Source organism: Apodemus sylvaticus, chromosome 16 (genome assembly GCF_947179515.1).
Source record: "Apodemus sylvaticus chromosome 16, mApoSyl1.1, whole genome shotgun sequence".
Lineage (NCBI taxonomy): Eukaryota > Metazoa > Chordata > Mammalia > Rodentia > Muridae > Apodemus > Apodemus sylvaticus.
In genome coordinates this window covers 70077399-70095305 of record NC_067487.1, presented here as the reverse complement: position 1 = coordinate 70095305, position 17907 = coordinate 70077399, and the positions used below count along the sequence as shown (strand labels likewise).

At 42.6% G+C, this 17907-nt stretch overlaps 1 protein-coding gene across 4 annotated transcripts in view; it reads right to left on the bottom strand.

The window, feature by feature from the left end:
• Window positions 1–17907, bottom strand: part of Atg10 (autophagy related 10) — a 322415-nt gene that overhangs the window by 237090 nt on the left and 67418 nt on the right. The gene's annotated exons all lie outside the window — the stretch shown is intronic.

Sequence of the window (17907 nt, the reverse complement as noted above, 5' to 3'; positions counted from 1 at the left end):
CTGAGAGCTGTAAACAACCACCTCATTTTCATGTATGTCAATCCCACGAGAATGTTCTCTTGGCCTCGAACTGGCTTATTTCCTCTTTAGAATGCATTTTATTTCTGTGCGTGCACGTCTGGGGACATGTGTCTCTGTGAGTGTATGTACACGTATGATGCGTGAATTTCCACAGAAGCCGGAAGCACGCGCTGGGTTCCTTGGAGCTGGAGTCACTCCTGTTTGTGCGCCGCCTGCTGCAGGCTGGGATCAAACCTCATGACTGAACGGCAAGTGCTCCTAACCGCTGAGACATCTCTCCAGCCCCACTAACTGCTTTCGTTCCTGCTTTCTTATACTCGATCTCAAATACAGACATGGGTAGTGTTTATCTAACTATAATAAGTTCCATTTTAAGGCAAAACTTGCTTGAATCGCATACATTGATGCAGAAGACTAGAGTATCTCTCTGTGCATAGACATATGTGCATGGGAAGGAATTAGCCCCGCAGCCCACTGCCACCCAGCACCCACGCCTTAACAGGGTCTATATAATGATGAAGGAAGGACAGGTCACTTCTTCTTATAAGAGGAGGGACAGTTGAAGACAGAAACAGGCACAGGAAGTTCTGAGAAAGCCACGTGAAAATGAAGAGTAGAGCGGTGTTGCTATGAGACAGGGAATACCAAGCACTGCTGTTAGCCACGACAGCATAGCCATGCCAGGATGACAGGTTCGGTCTATGAGGAGCTCCCATAGAGGGAGCATGTCCCAACCCCTTGATTTCAGGCCTCTAACCCCCCACCCCCTCACCCTCTGCCCAAAAGGGAGAGAGAATGCATTGGTCTCTTAGACCCATTTCATCTACTGATCTACTGTGGAGTACTATATTGTGTCACCTCTGGGAGAGGGTGGGATTACAATCATCATCATTTTAGAGAGAATTAAGAAGCTGGGAGATAGCTCAGTAGCAAATTATTTGTCTAACACACAGACCCTAGGTGTGATCCCTAGCACCCCAAAATAAATTTAAAGTTGTTTTTTTTTTTAATTATAGAAAGACAGATGTGGCGGCAACTTAAGCGTATCTTACGGGTCGTTGGCCTGCCAGCCTGCCAGCCCTTACTCGGAAGCTTGCTACCAGGCTCCCTTCTGAATGTGCGGACCGAATGTATTCTGGTGAGTTAACACCACTGCCGTAGGTGATTGAGCATGCCGAATACCATCCTGCCTGGAAAGCACACTACCAAATATCTAAAATTGATACTTTAAGTTGTTTCAGTAATATTAAGAATTAGAGTAATTGTCAGAATTACTGTTTTCAATTTCATATATGTCATCCAACCTATACTATCACAATCACTGTATTTGGACAATACGAACTTAGGTAAGACAGCAAACTGGCTCGCCGTCCACGTAGCATACGTGAAGTCTAGTTTGATGCCCAGCACTGAAAAAAATTAATATTTGCTCAAACGGCACATAAATGCAATGACTATGACATCATTATTACTTGGGTTTATCAAACGCTCACTCTGCTTCTGAACACTCGCCAATTTTCTTCTACCTCCTTGGTGAACGGAGTTCTTCTTCTGTACAAAATCCAGACAGTAGCTATGCAGCAGCCATCGCGTAATCAAGCAGAGCCTGAGACCGACGCTAACAAGTCCTGAAGAGTGCCTCGTGCACACAGCGCCTCGTGCACACAGCGCCTCGTGCACACAGCGCCTCGTGCACACAGCGCCTCGTGCACACAGCGCCTCGTGCACACAGCGCCTCGTGCACACGGTGCCTCCTAAAAGCCCGCGAACTATCACCCCACAGCTCAACAGTCCAGTCCACTAGACCAGGACGCAGTGCCTAACTCAAGCCTCCCCACCTGCTTCTTACGTTTACCATGGTTTACGATTTAATTCAATCCACTAAGTCAACTAGTATTAAACATCCCTTAGTTTTGTTTCTCCCAGTACATTACAATAAAATTAGAACCACTTGTTAGAGGAAGCCAGTATTTCAAGTGCAGAATCCAGACTACCATTCCACATAAAATCCCCATCCATGAAGCCTGTAGATCATCACAAGAGGATAGAAAGCAAGAGGACGACACATCTCACCACGTCAATCCTCCCTTCCAGAGGAAACAAGATGAAGGAATAAAGCATTTTCAAGAAACGTGTTTTCCAGCTAAGTAAGAGCAGACACAGGCTACTGTTTACACTGGGGACCAATGAGCCCAAGCCACCCATGAGTGCTCTGTGGACCAGAAGCATTACCATCACCCGAACACTGGACACGCAGAGTCCGTAGGCCAACCTCAGGCCCCTGAACCAGTGATATCAGGTGAGTACTGTTGGAGGCACTGGGGCAATCAATGCACAGTAAAGCCTTTACTCAATGAAACTGCACTGGTATTCATTCCCAACCCTACCTGTGCGTGAGACTCCACCCCAGTGTTCTAAATGCAGGGCTGGGGTCTCACTTTAGCCTGACTGTGAGGTCAGAGCCGGTACCCCAACAGCTTCTAGTGCAGTGCCAGTGTTAGGAATATTGAGCACCTGATGAACTCAGAGCATTAAGGAAGTAATCAATAGCTGCGTAGGAAGAAAGGGGGCGAGACCTTGATGAAGACCATAGCTCTGTGGGACCTTTTGAAATGCTGAAATCAACTCCACTACCACTCACTGTGAAGGCTTCACCAAGCTGTAGACCCTGCATCCCAGCACCTTAACTTACCCAGCCCTGACCTAGTCCTCCAGCCGCCATTACTAGATACCTCCGATATAAAGACAGCTTGCTAACCGTCTGCCGTAGGGCAGTTGCTCTGCTTGACTGTCCCTGTGGAAGAGAAATGAACAGGAAAGGCCCAGGTGCAATAACTCAAATACCATAAATAAAAATTCCAAACACTTCTTTATAGACAAATTTTCCCTTATCTAAACAGAGTGCTCATTGCTAATTTATAATAAAACTCACAAATGCGAAAGATTAAAACAGAGGTACATCTGTCTTCTAAAACATGATGCTAGGCTGGCGATGTGCCTCAGCCGGTGGAGCACTAGTCTAGTTCATGCAAAGCCCTCCGTTCCTCCCAGCACTGCAGAGTTATAATCCCTTCTGACTGACTAGAAGTCCAAGGTCATCCTCAGCTCAATCAGTCGCATACATAAGACCCTGTCTCAAAAAAGAAAGGGCAAACCAGAGGATTGAAACATTCTGTGACAGAGGTCTGGAGAGACGGCTCAGTGGCTCAGAGCACTTACTGTTCTACCAGGAGACCAGAATTTGGATCCCAGCACCCAAACTGAAGTATCCATGTACAGTCTAGCAGTTTTTTGGATCAGGAGCTCACCAGTACACCAAGGGATGTGAATATACAAATACACCACATACATACACACAAATAAATAATAAAATTTATCTAAAAAATACGTTGCACGGAATAAAAAAATCAAAGGACAAATATATAAATGCAAAAATAATGAGCTTTTAAGCTTCTGTCATAAAAAGGCAGTAATCCACTCAATATATAAACAGCTTTAAATTCCTCCAAATGCAAATAGTTATCACGAATCAATAAAAAAGACTAACAGCCCAAGGAAAATGAGCAGAGGATAGGTGGGAATGTAGGCAGACACACAGATAGATAAATGGATATATCACCAAAAAGGAAATATATGTGCATAAAAAGATGTTCAGCATTAACCATAATGGAAAGTGCAAATTAAAAATGATGTGACAATCTTTTGACCTATAGATTAGAAAACTATGATGTGTAATATTCATGCAAACTTATGGGCTAAAGAGGCAGAAGAAAAAATATTTAAATCAGTATTATATCCCTGAAAAGCAAGGTGGCAAAAACCAGCAAAACTTAAAATATCCTGCTGGGGATGGTGATGCACATTGATAGTTCGAGACAAGCTTGTTTTACAAAGAGTGTTCCAAAGCAGCGAGGGCTATATAGTGAAACTGTCTCAAAACTTAAAACGATGGGGCTGAAGAGATGGCGCAGCAGTTAAGACTGCTCTTCCAAAGATCTTGAGTTCAAATCCCAGTCACCACATAGCGGCTCACAACCATCTGTAACAAGATCTGACTCCCTCTTCTGGAATGTCTGAAAACAGGTACAGTGTACTTACATATAATAAATAAATAAATAAATAAATAAATAAATAAATAAATAAATAAATAAATAAATAAATCTTTAAAAAACTTAAAAAGAAAGGGGAATAAAGCTGGAGTCAGAATTGCTACATCCAATATCTTATCTTATAGAACTTACAGATACAGTCAGCCACATTTGTAGAAAGTGGAATTCCTGTGTTGGCACTAATTATACAGTTCTGTTTTCATGCCATAAGATCTAAAAATACTTGAATTATCATCAATGAAAGGTGGTAATATAAATCATTACACATTGAAACAATGAAACTTCACAACTAAAAAAAAAACTTGATGATTGTCTACAAGTATTTTATTGAAAATTATCCAAGGTAGTCTTAAATTTTCTTCAAGCATTTGTTAGATATAAATATATATATTGTGTGCACTTTGAATATTCATGTAGAAAGATACCTTTAAAACCTTTGTCTCACTGGTAATCTCTGAAGTAAAAGAGCACAGAGAGAATATTTTTAAATGTTATAATGTATGGCTCTTTGTGCCTTTGTGTAAGTGATGCTTACTTCAAACAAACAGCTGGCTATCTTTTGCACATCTGCTTCCAGGCCATTATGTTCCTACTGTACAGCCAAATGTTAAAACTTTTGGAGCGAAAACATCCTGTGGGTTCTATAGAGTCCCAGAGAGACTGGCAAGTTTTATGGTGTACTGCTGACTGCATTTTGGATGGAGATCTAAGAATTTCACATCCAACAGAACATGTTTGGATTTGCTTTCTTAAAAGCTGTCATAGGGCTATGCCACCTACCCAGAGAGCTAGGATACGCCTGCTACAGTCCAGCCACACAAATAATTATTGGGCTTCTCTTGTTGAATTTAATAAGCTTTTTACAAATCATCTCTTTTTAAAAAATGCCTTTATTTAAAAAGAAAAGTTATCTATCAAGTCTCAGCAGTGCTCTGGAATAAGGCATGGCACTGAAATTGAATACAACTGCCCAGAATGACTGGCTGGAGAAGGGGCCTGGCAAGGCCAAGGCAGGAAGACAGCTCAAGTTTTGAGGTTACTCCTGGAACTCCTGGACAAGGCCTTCAAGGTTAGCAGAGGCAAGGAGGACAAGCCAGACCTAGGACAAGCCCTTGAAGATGAGACCAAAAATCATCAATAGCTTCCCCAATCTGATGAATGCAAGAAAGAACAAAAGGAGTTCCCACTGACAAGCCAAGGCAAGGCTGTCTCAGGACATCCAGGGCTACAGAGAAAAACCTTATCTCGGAGAAATATACAAATGAAACAGCACGGCAAGGCTAGGCAGGTCAGACACTAAGATACATCAATAGTTGATCATTTTTAAAAGGCTAAGTTTAGGAGCCCAGAAAGAGAATGTTATGGTTATGGTGATCCTTTGAGTTGAATATGTTAATATAATTTACCCCACAGGCATCCAAATACCCACCTGTTTCTAGCCCTGGCTCTCTTTGGTTGTTATACTTTTCAAATGCATATATGAGGCTTGCCTGACTCTGATACCTCTAGAAATATTAAACACAAAGCTGAGTTATTATAGCGTGACCAGATCCAGTGAAAGTAATTCATTGGGTAAGTACTAGCCTCTGGCTCATTTTGATAAAAACTAACAAAAGCAAAAATTCAAGAGTGGGAAAAGTAGGGATATAATATACTTCATTTTTTGTGGAAGACTGAGAATTCTGAGGTGTATTAAACATGACGTAGTATGGCAGGGCAGAGGGCTGAAGACACACCCTCAGGTAAGCTCCACCAAGCTCCACCTGAGGAAGCTAGCCCTGCCTTTCTGTGGGAAAGAATCACATGTGGAGGTACTGTCTCAGGAGTCCTCTGTCCACCATCTGTGTCATGTAACTCCTGACTGTCCGCTTACATAGATGAGTTATCTCTAAAGTCTCCCTCTTTTACATAGTGTGAAACAATGAAATCTGTAACTGTTGGCCAGAGTAGTCACCTCTGCCATACTTTAAGCCATAGGTACTGAGCAGAATCTAAATATTATAAAGCCTTAAGATATAAGCATAATGATATAAACAGTAGGAGAGAAAACAGGAGGAAAGGAGCTCAAGTAGGCAAAGGAATCACATCAGTCATGGAGGAACCAACGGTGCAGTGCTATAGAGCTCTGTTGTTGAATGTTCTAAGGGAAACGGTAAGAATGCCTGTTGGGGGGGGCTGGCAAGGAGTGTGTGCTGCTCCTGCAGAGGACCCAGCACCTGCATGGTAGCTCACAACCACCCATAGCTCCAATTTCACGGGATCAGATGCCCACTTCTGACTACTAACAGCTCTTGCATGAACATGCATGCACTCAGGCATACACATACATACACGTATTTCTTAATTAAGAATAGCTGCTGTGGGTTAAATGTGAAATGTCCTGCATAGACTCAGGTGTTTGAACACTGCCCCTCAGTGGGTATCCTTGTTTTTGAAGGACTGTAGAATCTCAGGAAGTGGGGTTCTCTGAAGGAAGTGAGGCACCAGGGGCAGGCTTGGAGGTTCTATAGCCAAGTCTCACTACCTACTAACGCACTGTTTCTGACTGCTGGTGCAGTGCTAGCTCCTTCTCCTGCCATTCTGCCTTCCCCATCATGATCTCCTCCCAAGCTGTGAGCCAAAATAAACCCTTCCTTCTTTAAGTCTTCTGGTCACCGCAATAAGAAAAGTAACCAGCATAATGCCTAAAAAAAATTACTTATTACAGGCTCCACAAAGGTAATTAAAATTTCCCACCCAATGGAATACTATAAAGCTGTTAGGAAAAGATCATTCTATATACACTCACAAAGAAAGATGTCAAAGACTAGGGTATGGCTCAGTAGAAGAACGCCTGTCTAGCATTCCTGAGAACCTACGTTCATCTTCAGCATCGCATCCTCCAAAAACCCAAAACCATGAGCCAGGTCTGTAACCTCATTGTGTGGGAGGCTGAGGAAGAAGGACCATGATTTTAAAGGCTAATGTACCGAGACACACTACCTCAAAATTAATTAATTAATCGATTAATTAAGGTATGCTGTTTCAAGATTACAGAACAATAATACCACTTATTTATATATACGTGTTGGGCCAGTGGGTGGAAAAAAAAGGTATTTTCACTCTAAATTACATATATATTTAAAATACATATATTAAGTAAAAAAGCATTTCACTTATATCATATATTTATATAATATTTTAATAATAATTATATATCATTTTCCTTCTAATACTAAATAAAATAAAGACCCACCCCAAGAAAGAAAAAGTAATAGTTCCCCATGTATAAACTAAAGGTTTCAGCACCAGTTGTATAAAACTGAGGACCGGAACATTCCAAAGTATGGTTGCAGGGAAGGATTTATTGTAGAAAGGAGGGAAAGTACAATTAGAGGCATCAGGCAAAGGCCAGAGCAAAGACCAGAAAGACTAGCTTGGAGAGGTGTGGTTCTCCCGTCTACCCAGAAAGCCAGGAAAGGAAGCTGGAACTGTTGCAAGAAACATCTCTAAGTGAGCACAAGGCTGGGGGTCTCAGCAGGGTTGGAGTTCTCGGCAACGTTGAATGGAACTGAAAATGGAAAGCTGTAAATAGGCTTCAAACCATGCTGCTGGAAAAATAGGTGAAGCCCGGGCATTTGTCTCATTGCAGCTCAGCACCTACAAGGGTTAATTCGGAAACTGAAGGGGCGGGGCAGTTATTTGAAGAGCTTCATGGTCTCAGAGCCATACTGGTCACATAGCACACTGGGGGTCTTTCTGGGCTTTGCTCCCTCTAGACATCCTGGCCCCTGGGGTGTCAGGTTCAAAAGAAACAAATGGATACCTGTGGGGTCTCCAGCCCCACATTAGGAACACACCCCAGAGCGTTCTGTCCCAGGCTCCCTCAGCATCACAACTGCCTGTGTTTCTTCTCACCCCCCCCCACCCACCCTAAACTTCTCCAGCTCCGGGGCTTCCCTGCTGTCTTCTCATTCCTTGTAACCCTGCCATTTTGCTATGTGCTCTCTTGCTTCCCACCCCACCCCCATCTTCCTCTCTTGCTTCCCCCCCTCCACCTTGGTCTCCTTTGGCTGCACTCTTTTTGTCTTCCTCTCTTGTTCTTGTTTGGTTATTCCTCCCCCTCTGCCACACACACACACACACACACACACACACAGGGCTTTCAGTTTTCAATCCCATTCAACACTGAGACCTCCACTCTGGACCGACCAAGTCCACCTTCTTGTCACTGCCAGGCCTTTCCCAACTTTCTGGATAGGCCGGAGAACCACACCTCTCCCGAGCCCTTCGTGGAGGTCAAAGCACAGTATGGACTCTGGCCCCAGAGAAGAGGGGGTGGGTGAAAACCAGTCCCTCGTGGGTGAAATAAGAGAAGAAAGTCACCCAGCACAGTCTAGTAACAGCATCTGGGGAAAGAACGCACGCATAAATGGACCAAAGCATCCATTTATGGATTTAACCAGCTTTCCCAGGTAAACTCTTCAAAGACAGGTCCTTCTGTAAGAGAAGGGCAGGGCAGAGGAGGTAAGAATGTCCTCTCTGGGACACGCGCCCAAAGAGGCAATGCCTTGAATGCTTAAAACAACACAAAGATCCCTGGGCAGCTCTGGAGGCTAGGTTAGCCTAGATATTCCGCTGCCTGCTCAGCTCGGACCGGTTTTAAAGGAGGGTTACATATTAGATGATGCTAACTAATGTTCCGCTCTTCTTCTTGGACAAAACACAGAAAGAGAGAGTCTAAAGCTCAGCACTTTAACTCAGACCTCTGCAATGTGAGGTTTTACAATTAAGCATTTTCTTTCTTTCTTTCTTTTTTAATAATGTTTTGTTTTCAGGTTTTCCAACTTGCCCATTTTGAGTTTTCAATTTCTAGTTCATAGATGTGGGACCTCCGTGTGTGCCCTCATACTTTTTATTATATTAAGCAATTTCGTTTGTGCTCCCAGAGCATTTGGACTTATTTGTGCCAGAGGAATGGCCCATGGTGTTATAACTGATCCGGGGCCTGCTGCAGAAAACTAATTTTTTCTCTCTGGTCCTGCTTCCAATTTAAGTTTGTAAAGATTTTACCATATTTTGTCTGTTTACCCTCATCGAAATGTTCTCAAAGGTCTGGCTTTGCTTTTCCAATATCAGTGACTTAAAAAGGAAAAAAAAAAAAACATATAGATTGCTCCAGCTCTGATTACCCCTTTTTCTCTACATTTAAAGTTACTAAGAATCTTATCCCATTTGTTGTTAAGAGGGCTTAAACAATAGTTAGTTTTATACTTTATTAGATTGAAAGAAATGGTAATTCTGATAAAAGAAACAAGCAAGGTTGCTAAGGCCTTGTTCTGGCTGCCAAGCCCCACCCATGCAGAGCAGGACCTACAACTTACTAAAGGGCCCCGTGCTGAGGCAGTGAACTGAGCTTTCACAGGTTAACTCTTCAGAGAAGGGGCCTGCTGTAAGAAAAGGGCAGGGCAGAGGAGGTAAGAATGCCCTCTCTGGGATATGTCCAAAGAGGCAATGCCTTGAACACTTAAAACAACAGAAAGATCCCTGGGCAGCTCTGGAGGCTAGGTTAGCCCAGTCAGCACATCTTTTAGGCTCAGTGATGAAGCTGTCCTTGCCCTGTTCTGATATGTTATAAAACTTACAAACATCTCTTCCCCCCCCCCTCTCTAGGGGAGTGGGGGAGGCGAAGGGGGCTGTGGGTGTTTTCACTTGGAAATCTCCCCAGGTATACTGTCTCTGTATAGAAATCCCTCTTTTTTACAAGGACTCGGGTCACAATAGTTTCAGGACCTGTCCTAATCCAGTGTGACCTCATTTTAATCTTGATTATATCTGCCAAGACTCTATTTCTAAGCAAAGATACAAAAACAAGCACACGGGCTTAGGCGATGGTGGGAGAGGAGACAGCTTGTAAAGGAACCCAATCCTGTAAGAGGAAAGGCAGGCAGTGTGGGAGAAAGACAGCCCCATACCTGCACCTAGCGTGGGCATCTGTCTCAGAAAAACACCCAGACTGCAATTGCTCCAGCCTGACATTCAGGCCACAGTCTCGGAGACGTTCTGGAAACCAAAATGACACTAGCCAAAAATAGAGCCGAGGGTACCAGCAGCTATTAAAGGGGACACTCCGGGACCAGGCCAGCTTCTTAGCCCAGCGATACTGAGACTGCAGAGTCAAAAAGAGCCGCAAGAGTCGCTGATTGCGAGAGTACCAGATGTGTGGCAAAGTCTAACGGTTGTCAGAGAAGAAGGACAGGCAGGAGAAACAGGGGGGAGACGGGGCTAGGAGCCGCTGCAAGTCGTTTCTTTTTCTTTTCTATCTTTTTTTTTCCCTTTGGATATAACAAAAGCTTCTTGACATAATTTCCCAGAATGAGTCACAGTCTCTGCCCTTCAAGTCATTTCCACTCCAAGTCTGTGCATGTTTAGAGCTCTTACCCTGAATCTCTTCTCCTGTATTAATCAGCGCTCAGTAACAATGTCTCAAGGAAACAACCTTCAGCAGCGGAGAGTGGAAGGCCAGACGGAAGCTCAGCCCCTCGTGCACCACTGTGAGCTTCAGGGTCCTGCAATGTCCACATTCTCACCTCACGGGCTACTTATGCCCTCTGACCACTGGGCTCCATGGCTGAGGACTATACCCAGACTAAACCAACTGATGGCTGTAAATTCCCTAAAATGTCTGTGTTTGAAATTCATATAAAGGGGGGAATGTACTGGTATCATACAAAATACTCTAAGTGCTCCTTTGGCCTATGAACCATGAAATAAAAGACTAGATTTATCTTCCCATGTTAAATAGCTAAAAGTCCAACTTAAAAAAAAAGTATGAATAAGATGTTTTCTGACCTTGCACACAGACAGCACAGGGCAATGATCTCTGAGAGAAAAGCAGTAATTAAGCGGACTCAAGAAGTCCCCCAGCTCACAAAGTTTTATACTCAGTACAGAGGCAGCAAAACCAAACAAAGCCCTAGAGTCACTGGCTCCGAAGAGCCAGAGTTCCAAGTTGAGAAAACAGGGAGTCAGTCAACTGTGGGCAGCCACGGGGAGGGAACGCTGGCGATTGCCAGAGAACAGGCTGCATCCGCCTGAGCAGTGTTCACACACGCACGAAAGTCGATTCCTAGGGCCTGGGAACCACAGCCAGATGAAGTAAGCAACATAATCCTCAGGGCCAGGAGTCTCCCTATGCCCAGCTGCCAGAGCAGAAAGCCTTCCCGACATGCACAGCGGTGTGCAGCATCCTGGGCATACCTCAGTGGTGGTCCAAATGAGACCTCATCTCAAGGCTGGCTGAGACCTGCCCCACTATATCTTTAAACAGTCCCTGAAAGAATCACACTGATTGGCAGGGGAAAGGAAGAACCGGGAAACAGGCGAAGTTCATCAAGAGTTTTAGTAGGGCGGGAATAATAGCTGCTGCCTTGCGCAATGCGGTGACTATAACTGAAACCATACTTGCAGACTTCAGTGTGGCTAAAGGGGGTTGTAAATCTTCTCACCACCAAGAACTGATAAGGACTCCAAAGCGATGGATATGTTAATCATCCCAATCCAACCGTTACACAATAAAGACATGCAGTGAACCTTCCAAATGTAAGTATACTACAATATAAACACAAAACAACAAAGTTTCTAAAGGAAAAAAGTAAAGAGACGGGGGGGGGGGGGTTGGGGGGAGGGGGGTACAGAGGGCGGAGAGGCCAACTCCTGGAACCCTCACTGCATTAATTTAGAAATGGGGTATGCAGCATAAACTAACGTCTAGAATCCAACAGAAAAAAGTGACTGGGCATGCCCAGAAGACTAAAAACCTGACTGAAACAATAAGAAAAAAGTCAGTTGATTGAAATTTTGTTCTTGGAGGCTGCCGCCATCTTTGCTCCTGTGACTAAGCAGCCAGGTCAGCCAGGTACAGAGGGAACACAGAGTGAAAGATCATTCAGGGCACAGCCTGCCAGGGCTTCACCTGAACCCAGGAGCTGGGCAGCCCCGCAGTGGTCTGGGCACCTATCCTGCCAGGGAACATCTGACCTGCAGGGAGTCCTGCATTCAGAGGTGAGGCTGCCACCATCTTTGCTCCTGTGACAGTGGGGAGGGGCACACTGGTAGGCAGGGATCACCAGAGTAGAGGATCACTTGGGACATGCCCCCGCCAGGACTCCGCCTACATCCAGGAACTCAGCAGCTCCACAGCAATCTGTGCCAGGGAAAAGCAGGTCACCCAGGGGTGCTGAGATAGGCCTGCAGGCAGGCAAACAGGAGGGGCAGGCTCCAGCCAGTGACTGCAGGCCCAACTAACAAAAGGGAAAGGTAGGATCGTTGCTAACAGAGATCAAGGCGATATGACACCATCCGAACCCAATTCTCCCACAACAGCAAGTACTGGATACCCCAACACAGCAGGAAAGCAAGACTTGGATTTAAAATCACAGATCAGAATACTGATGGAGGGCATCATGGAGGGCTTCAAGAAGGACATAAATAACTCCCTTAAAGAAATACAGGAGAACACAAGTAAACAGGGAGAAGCCCTTGAAGAACTAAGGGAAAACACAACAAAACAGGTGAAGGAATTGAACAACGCCATCCAGGATCTAAAGAAGTAGGTAGTAATAAAAATGAAATCACAAAGGGAGACAACTCAGGACATAGGAAAGAAGTCAAGAGTCATGGATCCAAGCATCAACAACAGAATACAAGAGATAGAAGAGAGAATCTCAGATGCAGAAGATACCATAGAAAACATTGATACAACAATCAAAGAAAATGAAAAATGCAAAAAAGCTTCTGACCCAAAACATCCAGGAAATCCAGGACAAAATGAGAAGACCAAACTTAAGGATTATAGGTATAGAAGAGAATGAAGATTTCCAACATAAAGGGCCAGTAAATGTCTTCAACAAAATTATAGAAGAAAACTTCCCTAACCTAAAAAAAGAGATGCCCATGAACATATAAGAAGCCTACAGAACTCCAAATAGATTTGACCAGAAAAGAAATTCCTCCCGTCACATAATAATTAAAACACCAAATGTACTAAACAAAAAAAAAAAAGAATATTAAAAGCAGTAAGGGAAAAGGGGCAAGTAACATATAAAGGTAGACCTATCAAAAGTAAACTGGATTTCTCACCAGAGACTATGAAAGCCAGAAGAGTCTGAGCAGATGTGATACAGCCCCTAAGGGAACACAAATGCCAACCCAGACTGCTATACCTAGCAAATCTCTCAATTACCATAGATGGAGAAACCAAGGTATTTCGTGACAAAAACAAATTTACACAGTATCTTTCCACAAACCCAGCCCTTCAAAGGATAATGAATGGAAAACACCAACAAAATGAGGAAAACTACACACTAGAAAAAGCAAGAAATTAATCTTCTTTCAACAAACCTAAAATAAGATAACCACACAAACATAAAAATTACATCAAAAATAGCAGGAAGCAACAATCGCTATTTCTAAATGTCTCTTAACATCAACAGGCTCAGTTCCCCAATAAAAAGGCATAGACTAACAGATTGGATGCATAAACAAGCTGCATTCAGGAAATGCATCTCAGTGTCAAAGACAAACACTACCTCAGAGTAAAAGGCTGGAAAACAGTTTTCTAAGCAAATGGTCCCAGGAAACAAGCTGAAGTAGCCATTCTAATATTCAATAAAATAGACTTTCAACCAAAAGTCATCAAAAAAGACACGGAAGGACACTTTATACTCATCAAAGGAAAAATCTACCAGGAAGAACTCTCAATTCTGAATACCTATGCTCCAAATACAAGGGCACCCTCCTTTAGTAAAGGAAACTTTACTAAAGTATAAAGCACACATCACACCCTACACAATAACTGTGGGTGACTTAAACACCCCACTCTCATCAACGGACAGATCAGGGAAACACAAAATAAACAGAGATACAATGAAACTAACAGAAGTTTTGGACCAGATGGATTTAATAGATATCTATAGAACATTTCATCCTAAATCAAAAGAATATACCTTCTTCTCAGCACCTCATGGTACCTTCTCCAAAATTGACCATATAATTGGCCACAAAACAGACCTCAACAGTTATAAAAAGATCGAACTAATTCCATGCCTCCTATCAGATCACTATGGATAAGGGTGTTGCTTCAATAGCAACAAAAACAACAGAAAGCCCACATACACATGGAAGCTGAACAATGCTCTACTCAATGATACCTTGGTCAAGGAAGAAATAAGGAAAAAAATCAAAACATTTTTAGAATTTATTGAAAATGAAGGCACAACATGTCCCAAATTAATGAGACACAATGAAAGTAGTGCTAAGAGGAAAACTCATAGCTCTGAGTGCCTCCAAAAAGAACCTGGAGAGAGCATACACTAGCAGTTTAACAGCAAATCTGAAAGCTCTGGAACAAAAAGAAGCTAATTCACCCAGGAGGAGTAGAAGGCAGGAAATCAAACTCAGGACTGAAATCAATCATGTTGAAACAAAAAGAACTATACAAAAAAATCAACAAAACCAGAAGCTGGTTCTTTGAGAAAATCAACAAGATAGATAAACCTTTAGCCAGACTAACCAGAGGGCACAGAGATAGTATCCAAATTAACAAAATCAGAAATGAAAAGGGAAAAACAACAACAGAAACTGAGGAAATTCAAAAAATCATCAGATCCTACTATAAAAGCCTATATCAATACAACAGGAAAATCTGGATGAAATGGACAAATGCCAACTACCAAAGTTTAATCAGGATCAGATAGACCATCTAAATGGTCCCATAACCCCTAAAGGAATAGAAGTGGTCACTGACAGTCTCCCAACCAAAAAAAGCACAGGACCAGAGGGGTTCAAGGCAGAGTTCTATCAGACCTTCAAAGAAGACCTAACAACAATACTCTTCAAACTATTCCACAAGATAGAAACAGAAGGAACACTACCCAATGCATTCTATGAAGCCACAATTTCGCTGATACCAAAACCACACAAAGGTTCAACAAAGAAAGAGAATTTTAGACCAATTTCCCTTATGAATATCAATGCAAAAACTACTCAATAAAGTTCTTGCCAACTGAATCCAAGAACACATCAAAACGATCATTCACCATGATCAAGTAGGCTTCATCCCAGGGATGCAAGGATGGTTCAATATACAGAAATCAATCAATGCAATCCAGTACATAAACAATCTCAAAGAAAAAAAAAACACATGGTCATTTCATTAGATGCTGAAAAAGCATTTGACAAAATTCAGCATGTTTTCATGTTAAAGGTCTTGGAAAGAACAGGAATTTGAGACCCATATCTAAACATAGTAAAAGCAATATACAGCAAACTGAGAGCCAACATCAAACTAAATGGAGAGAAACTTGAAGCAATCCCATTAAAATCAGGGACTACAAGGCTGCCCTCTCTCTCCATACTTATTCAATATAGTACTTGAAGTTCTAGCTAGAGCAATTAGATAACAAAAGGAGGTAAAAGGGATACAAACTGGAAAGGAAGAAGTCAAAATATCACTATTTGCAGATTATATGATAGAATACTTAAGCAACCCAAAAAACTCCAACAGAGAACTCCTACAGCTGATAAAAAAAAAAACTTCAGGAAAGTAGCTGGATATAAAATTAACTCAAGCAAATCAGTAGCCTTCCTATACACAAAGGATAAGCAGGTTGAGAAAGAAATTAGGGAAATGACACCCTTCACAATAGCCACAAAAAATATAAAGTATCTTGGTGTGACTCTAAGCAAACAAGTGAAAGATCTGTATGACAAGAACTTCAGGTCTCTGAAGAAGGAAATCGAAGAAGACCTCAGAAAATGGAAAAATCTTCCATGTTTGTGGATTGGCAGGATTAATATAGTAAAAATGGCCACCTTGCCAAAAACAATATACAGATTCAATGCAATCTCCATCAAAATCCCAACTTGATTCTTCATAGACTTAGAAAGCGCAATTCTCAAAATCATCTGGAATAACAAAAAACCCAGGATAGCTAAAACTATTCCCAACAATAGAAGAACTTCTGGCAGAATCACCATCCCAACCTCAAGCTGTACTACAGAGCAATAGTGTTAAAAACTGCATGGTATTGGTACAGTGACAGGCAGGTAGATCAATGGAATAGAATTGAAGACCCAGAAATGAACCCACCCACCTATGGTCACTTGATCTTTGACAAAGGAGTTTCAACCATCCAATGGAAAAAAGATAGCCTTTTCAATAAATGGTGCTGGCTCAACTGGAGATCTGCATGTAGAAGAATGCAAATCAATCCATTCTTATCTCCTTGTACTAAGCTCAACTCCAAGTGGATCAAGAACCTCCATATAAACCAGACACACTGAAACTAATAGAAAAGAAACTGGGGAAGAGCCTTGAGCACATGAGCACAGGAGATAATTTCCTGAACAGAACACCAATAGCTTATGCTCTAAGATCAAGAACTGACAAAGAGAACCTCATAAAATTACAAAATTTCTATAAGGCAAAAGACACTGTCAAAAGGACAAAATGGCAACGAACAAATTGGGAAAAGATCTTTACCAACCCTACATCCAACAGAGTGCTAATATCCAAGATATACGAAGAACTCAAGAAGTTAGACTCCAGAGAGCCAAATAAGCCTATTAAAAAATGGGGTACAGAGCTAAACAAAGAATCTTCACTTGAGGAATATCAAATGGCTAAGAAGCACCTAAAGAAATGTTCAACATCCTTAGTCATCAGGGAAATGCAAATCAAAACAACCCTGAGATTTCACCTCACATAAGTCAGAATGGCTCAGATCAAAAACTCAGGAGAAAACAGGTGCTGGCAAGGATGTGGAGAAAGAGGAACACTCTTCCACTGCTGGTGGGGTTGCAAGATGGTACAACCACTCTGGAACTCAGTCTGGAGCTTCCTCAGAAAACTGGGCATGATACTTCTGGACAACCTCGCTATACCACTCCTGGGCATAGACCCAGAGGATTCCCCAACATGTAATAAGGATACATGCTCCACTATGTTCACAGCAGCCCTATTTATAATAGCCAGAAGCTGGAAAGAACCCAGATGTCCTTCAACAGAGGAATGGACACAGAAATTGTGGTATGTTTACACTATGGAATACTACTCAGCTATTAAAAACAATGAGTTCATGAAATTCTTAGGCAAGTGGGTGGAACTGGAGAGTGTCATCCTGAGTGAGGCAACCCAATCACAAAAGAACACACATGGTATGCACTCACTGATAAGTGGATATTAGCCCAGAAGCTCGGAATACCCAAGACACAATTCACATATCAAATGATGCCCAAGAAGGAGGAAGGAATAGTCCCTGGTCCTGGAAAGGCTCAGTGCAGCAGTGTAAGAGAGTACCAGGACAGGAAAGTGGGAATGGGGTGATTGGGGAACAGGGGAAGGCAAAAGGGCTTACGGGACTTTCAGGGAGGGGGGATCCAGGATATCATTTGAAATGTAAATAAAGAATATATCGAATAAAAAAATATTTAAAAACAAAGTCAATCAACAAAATGGGACAGAAATATACAGTAAATAGAATTAAGGACAGTGGCGTGAAAACAGCTATCAGGAGGCTACTCAGTGGTTCCTTAAAATGGGGAAAATGACAATAATTAACAAAAAGAGACAAGTACAGAAAAGTGCCTTGAGTTACCAGAGAGTTGGCGCACTGTTGGGAGTACTTACTTAGCCACCTTGGAACCTGAGCTTGGACCAGCCCTGCGTGGCTGGCTGCCTGGGTCTGCAGCTGAGTACAGAGGGACTCACTATGCCAGACGAGCATCACTGGAGAGG